The sequence below is a fragment of the Glycine soja genome, chromosome 1 (assembly GCF_004193775.1).
Source record: "Glycine soja cultivar W05 chromosome 1, ASM419377v2, whole genome shotgun sequence".
NCBI classification, from domain to species: Eukaryota; Viridiplantae; Streptophyta; class Magnoliopsida; order Fabales; family Fabaceae; genus Glycine; species Glycine soja.
The window spans coordinates 41685913-41693388 of NC_041002.1; positions in this window are offsets into that span (position 1 = coordinate 41685913).

A 7476-nucleotide genomic window follows, 5' to 3' on the forward strand; every position below is an offset into this window, starting at 1 on the left:
TCCCTTTTTTTTTTTTAGCAGAGAACATACTTTCTGAATGTTTAGAGAGGAAACATACACTACTGTAATTTTTTGTCAAATAAATAAGGCTAAAATATGTTTTTGATTCCTATAAAATAGCAAATATTAAGTTTTCGTTCTTGCAAAACTTTTAATATGTTTATTGTCCTCCTAAAATTAAAATGTGCTACTTTTTGGGTCAGATATAGTTTGGGTTTCTCGAACCTATATCTAACCCTACGTGTATGCTGACGTAGGAATTTCAGTTCATTAAACTATTTTACATAAGTTAGAAAACATTATTCTATATGGCTTATATTTATAACCGATGTAAAATTCCTCATTAAACTCAATACAATTAGAAGATGTTTTCTTGCCTCCTTTAACAAAGTGCTGAAGCAAATTTCTCAAGAAAAACACAAAACAAAATCCAAACAAAGTCAACTAACATAATTCATCTAAATGCAAAATCAAGAAGTACAAATCAAAATTCGAACACAATTGACCTTCTCAACAATCCCACCATCTTCATGATCTCAAACCAAATTCACTGATCTGAGATCCCCTGTCTCACAATGGTTAGAGCTGGTTGAGCAAAGGTTCACGGGTGTGCAAATTTGAATCGCATCAAGATCGGGATCGGGGTCTTGTATGATGCATACTAGACTAGGGGTGGTCACACACAGTTCCTTTATGCGTCTCAGGGTGGTTTTGGGTGTCATGACAATAGTGGTGGTCAAGGAGGTGCGTGACACATTAATCTAGTGCAAAAAAGGTTACGCGTGAAGGAAGACAAGGGTGGGTGCGCGCATAGATCTGGGTCTTCGTGGGGGGTGACACACGAAGGAAGAGTTGGTTAAGGGATGTGATGGTGGTTTGGTTAGATTACCTGAAGGGTTCTTTGATTGTTGGATGAATTTGAAATTTGGATTTGGTGGGTGGTGGTGATGATGGTGGAAGCAAGTTGTGGAGGGGTTGTCAAAGAAGTCACCAATTGGTTGGATTAGAGAGAGAGAGAGAGAGAGAGAGAGAGAGAGAGACTAGGTTAGAGTTTTAACACTTGTCGGCATCTAACTGACTAATGACCTGACTTATGTGCATAATCATCAAATAAATAGGTTCAAGTATATCCGAACCTACGCCCAAACCAAAAAGTAGCATATTTTAATTTTGTGAGGATGAAAAATAAATTAAAAAAAATACATAATGAATTTCAAACATTTCTATATTTATGTGGATGAAAAATATTTTTTAATCAATAAATAAATAGTGCAACAAAAAAGGGTGAATTAGAAACCATTGGAATTGTGGTGTTCTTATAACACTTTCGCGCAAACGTGTAGAAACATTGAAGTGCAAAACACTAATGAGTATTCTTCTAGAAAATGAATTCTAAAAAATAGAAGATAATACACTCACTGATTGAGTAAGAAGAGAACTTGGACACTTAGTGTCTTTGGATGGAGCAATTTAATAGGGGAATTCATTTTTTCCAGAAATTTAAAATGATTCATGGTAAAATAGTTTGTTTGGATAGAGTATTTGAAAAGAGATTTAATTTTTGGTATTTTTATGAATCATTTTGATTGACTAAAACATAGGAATTTCAAATTCTCTCAAAAAATATAGAATTTGAAATTCTTTTTCCGGAGATGCTCACTCTAACTCACATTCTTGCTCGCGACTCTTTCTCACTCAACACTCAACTACGGGTGACCAAAGTTTTTACGACCGATATCGACATAAGTTGTTTTTTACTGACATTGACCGAGGTTTTTTTTATCATAATTTTTTTGTATGATGTCAACCAAAGCTAATATTTTGTCGATATCGGCTAAGATTTTTTTTTAGATGATGGTTGTTAGGGTTATTTTCTCACTGACGTCAGTCATGGAAAATTTTTGCTAACATCGGCCAAGGATTTTTTTGTCGTTGCCATACAGGTTTTTTCAGTTGATGTTAACCAATGATTTTTTTGGCCGACACTGGCTACATTTTTCTATGGACATCGGTCATGACTAAATTTTGAGTAGACACCTGTTAGGGTTTTTCAGCCGACGTCAGTTAGATTTTTAAAGCCAACATCAGTCAAAGTTATTTTTTAGTCAATATCGACTAGGGTTATTTTTTAGCTGATGTTAGCTAGGGTGTTTTGGTTGATGTTGGTTTAAAAATATCATTGATTGTGGTCAGATAAAACAATCCTAGTTAAAATTATCAATATTTTGTATTTATAAATTATTAAAAATTGAAAATATTTTTTTAATTAATATTTCAAAATTAGATTGTGTTTATTTTCTATAAAGTTTAATATTAAAATTTCATCTATTTAAAATATAAAATTGAAAATTTGCATATGGAGAAAATTGAATTGCCCTATCCAAATAAAGAATTTAAAATGGAAGAAATTTGAATTGATTTATCTAAACAAAGCATTTGAAAAATAAAGGAAATTAAAATCAAAGCAATTCAAATTCTAAGCATTTCAAATTCCTTGAAATTTTTAAATTCCTTATCCAAACAGAAGGTTAATGATATTCAACTACAGCAATCTTTGGCTAATCACCGACCACTCTAAATCTTTGGCTTATATTTACTTTTTATGAAATTTGAAAGTTAACTATTAAAGTTTTTATTTCCTGAATGAAAAGAAAAAGTAAGCATTTAGATGATAATAAATGTAAAATTATAGATACAAATAATATTTATAAGTGTATAATGTTATCGTAAACATTTATTTATGTTTAAAAAAGTATATTGTAAGTAAAATAAAGTTGATTGATTAAATATCAAGTTATTTTTTAAATTATGTGAAATTTTGTTTACTTAATCTGTTTAATATAAACCTTCAAACCAATAGAGTATCTCTAGCATGAGTGATACTTAAAGTAAGCAACATTGTTTATAAATTTTTCATTGGAACATATGTGTTGCTCAAATAAACAATCACTACTTAACTGATTGTACCGATGAACAAAATTATTTTCAAGTCATAAAATTTAATTTGGATCAAGTTAAGCATCCACACTAACAATTTTAATATTAAAATAAATTTTTTATAAAGTTCTTAAAATTGTGTGACATTATAGGACCTAAAATTTAAAATAAACAACTCAGTTAGACAATGATATAATGTAAATACTCTAATTGGATTTGTGAAATTCAATATATATATATATATATATATATATATATATATATATATATATATATATATATATATATATATATATATATATATATATATATATATATATATAAAGTTATTATGAATAAAAAATTTCTCTAACTTATACACACACACTATTTTGATCATATCATTAGTTAACTTAATGCCGACTTTCCAACACATGCACCCCCTTCATGTTTAGTGTTTGTTAAGTCAAAAGGTATTTATGTCTTAAGATGAATCTGGATCATTAATTATTCTGATTAGATGTAAACAAATGCAAATATTAAAAGTTGCATCTTATGTGAAATCTATGTTTGATATTTCATATTTGATGCTTTATCAGAACATGCCTTGAGAAGTTTACGTCTGATGTTTCAGACGATAAACATATAGAGTCATGATCTGATACGACATTTAACATGACAATTAAGACTTCATTTAATATTTTGTGTCCAAGAGCTCTTTTGCAGAAACATTCTTTTAGGATTTGTTGAGTCCTATGAGGAATAAATGAAGTCAAAGTTTGAAATTCTTTAATCACCATCAAACGCAGAACTTTGTTGCACAAGACTTGCTTTGACATAAAGGAAGGGAATACTTGTTGCAGTACTCAACATGCAAGCTTCAGAGAGTGGACTCTTTGCATGAGGAAAGAATATGCATTTAATGCAAGCATTAAATGCCCCCAACGATTGTGAATCATGCAGGTTTTGATGATGTCAAAAAGAATTTGCTTGATAATGATTGTCATCATCAAAAAGGTGGAGAATGTGAATGTATGAATACATGATTTTGATGATGCCAAAAGAATAATCAAACAAGGTTGCTTTCAAGATTACTTCAACAAACATTCAAAAGTTAAGCATTGCTTCAAGATTAATACAAGGTTGCTTAAACAAACAAGCATTACTTCAAGAATAATTCAAGATCAAGCTTTTGCCTCAAAACAAAGTGTTTCCAAAACATCCAAGGCTCTGGTAATCGATTACCAGGTAGTGTAATCGATTATCATAAGACAATTTTGAAAAATCAGCGTTTAGAAGGGTTTTAAAATTTGAATTTAAAAGTTGTAATCGATTACCATTGATGTGTAATCGATTACCAACAACGGAACTCTTGAAATTCAATTTGAAAAGTCATGACCCTTTAAAATATAATTGTGTCTAACTTCGAAAAGTAAGAGAGAGATATTCGAAGATAACTTAATTGTCAAATGCTCTCTCCACATCTCTTGGGCAAACACTTGCAAATCTATTGAGAATTCATCCATGAATTTCATCTTGTATCTTCTTCTCTAAAAGAGAGAAAAACATTTGTACTTTCTTTAAAGACTTATTGAGATCAAGACGTTGTTTGTCTCTTGAATTGTGGGTTTCCTGAACACAAGGGAAATGGATCCCTCGGGTGTTCAGAAGTTGTAAAAAAGATTTTTACAAAGTTAGTGAAAATCTTAAGTAGGTTGTTTGAGGACTGGATATAGGCACGAGAAGTGGCCAAACCAGTATAAATTGAGTTTGTACTTCTCTCTTCCCTTATCTCATTTATGTTATTGCAATCAATTTTGTCTTGCATGTTTAAAGAACATTATTAAATTGATTCCTACTTCTTCTTCTGCATTCTGAGTCTATCATTTAGATGGGGGTTAAAAGTTTGTTAGTGGGAAATTTTGAAACTTAATTCACCCCCCCCACCCCCTCTTAAGTTATTGAGGTCCCTTGTCCAACAACGACTACATTCATTAGATGAAGATCAAGTGAAGAAATCTACTCATTGTGGAACAATGAACACTTGAATATGACACTTATATAAACTACAAGATTTGAAGAATCAATCTTGCGCAAAAAACATTCATTATTTTTTCTATACAAAGATTTTTGTATATTCTTGTAAAGTTAGATAAAGCTTTCCAAATACCTTGAACATATTGAGAAAAAAAGACTAAGTGTTGATCGTATATTTGTCTATAAGACAATTCTAGATTTAGTCTATGTGCAAACTTAAACTACAAATTTCTTTTGATTTGTTTAGAGCCAGCAATGACTTAATAGGAAAAAGAATACTCGCTATTAATCAAGCTTGGGGTAGAGCTTGATTTGTAACCTGTGAGAAGTTAGTGAAACTTAAAATTTTTCCATGAACTAGACATAGTCTTAGTATTAAGACAAACCCGTATAACTCTCTATGTCTAATATATACTTGCTTTCCTTCTACTTTCAACTGAACTAGGGTTTAATTTTTTTAAAACATTTGAAAACATCTCGTGCTTAACGTGCTTGTTTTTCATCATCTAATTAAGTTTTTCAAAAAATCTATTATCTATTTTTGCAAAGTTTCTTCTTCATATGAAAAACTTTAATTAATTGTGAAAAGGTTTTAAAAATCTCTAAAAATCACACTTCAACCTCTTTATATGATATTTGCCTTTACAGTTTGGTATCAGAGCTCAACCTCTAAGGGTTGAGCACCTAACATTGTTAAGCGAAAAAGATCTTAATGGCAAATAACAACAACAATGCCTAATTCATTGTTGAGGGAGTATCTCTCACAAAGAAACCAGGCTTCACAGGAGAGGACTATCCATATCGGAAAGACAAAATGGAGATGTACATCAAGTTCAATCACTATAGGCTCTAGTTGATCATCACAAACAGAGACACGCCCATCCCCATACCTAAAGTAGAATGGACAAACAAAGATCTGGTTATAATGGAGCTAAACACAAAAACTCGTTATACACTAACGTGCACCTTATCCATAATCGAATACAACAAGATATGTAGATTAAAGACAACTAAAGAGATTTGGGACTCTTTAAGCATCAATTATGAAAGAATAGAAGATGTCCAACTCAGAAAAGATGCCACTTTGATGCATTACTATGGGAGTTTATGCATGAAAAAAAAAAAGAGAATCTATGGATGATATGTTTGGGAGACTACAAGTTCTTCTGAATGGACTTGAAGCTCTAGGATACACCTTCCCCAAAGCTTGGATCAACTTGAAAATCCCATACAATTTTCCCAAAGGTGTGGGAACCAAAAATAACAACTATCCAAGAAACTAGAAACTTAAGAATTCTAGCATAGGAGGAACTGTTAGGTATCCTAAGAGTTCCTGAAATCCACCTTCAAAATAGGGATCATCTACCTAAAAGAAATTTTGCTACCCTTAAAGCTAGAGAAACCAGCTCTAGACAAGAAGAAAGAAAGAGCTCATCTAAGGGTTTGAAGGTAAAGATGGCTAAGTCTAATGGCTCAAATAATAATTATGAAGGATCCACGGACGATTAAGTGTCCCTTATGTCCAAAAAATTCAAACAAATGATGAAGAAGAAAGGAAAGTTCTAGCACTCTAGAAAGAATAAAAAGTAAAGTATGATGGTCACTTAGGATGACTAAGACAGTGACAAGAGATATAGTTTAGATCATGAGCAAGCTAACATATGTCTGATGGCAGATACAAACGAGAAAGTTGAGGTAAAAACTTTCTCTGAATATAATTGTTCTTCTTGCTCTTCATCAAACGATGAAAAAGATATGTCATATAGTGTTCTTCTTCAGAATAGTCATGTGATTTCTCTTCAATGCAAGAAGTATAAGGAAAAATACAGAAATATTTCTTTCTGAAAAACATTGAACCGAAGAAATCAAATGAAGATCTAAAAAAGAAAATCCAAACTCTGGAAGAAAGTCTAAGTCAGGCCAGTAAGACCGACGAATCCTTTATAGTTGAAAAACTAAGAGATGAGATCGCTTGCCTTATAAAATACTTTGGGAGGTTTTTGGAAAGTTTCAAAACTTTAACCAAACTTTTAAAATTCCATCAACATCCCCATGACAAGTCTGGTCTAGGATTATAAAAGGAAGCATCATCTTTTGAGTTAGAATCTATCTAAGACAAATGTGACTTATGTGGTAAGTCTGGACATTCCATGTTCAGATGTATCCATAAGAAGAAACAAATGTCTAAGCGTACCAAAATCTCACATTGTTCCTATTGTAGATATCCTTGGTAGGAAAAGGCCAGGGTTTAAGTTGGCACCTGCACAATGGCTGCTCACGACACATAATGGGGGAAAGGTCTATGTTCTTCAACCTAAAACCCATTAAAGAAGGAAAAGTTTCCTTTGGAGGCATGGATAAGGGAAAAGTTACTGGTATAGCTAAAATTAGTATCCCTTCTTTAGACTTCATAGACAATGTATTTTATGTTGAAGGTCTGAAATATAACTTATTGAGCATAAGTCAATTTTACGATAGTGGTTATATTGTATCCTTCAACAAAGACTAGTGTGTAGTTAAGAA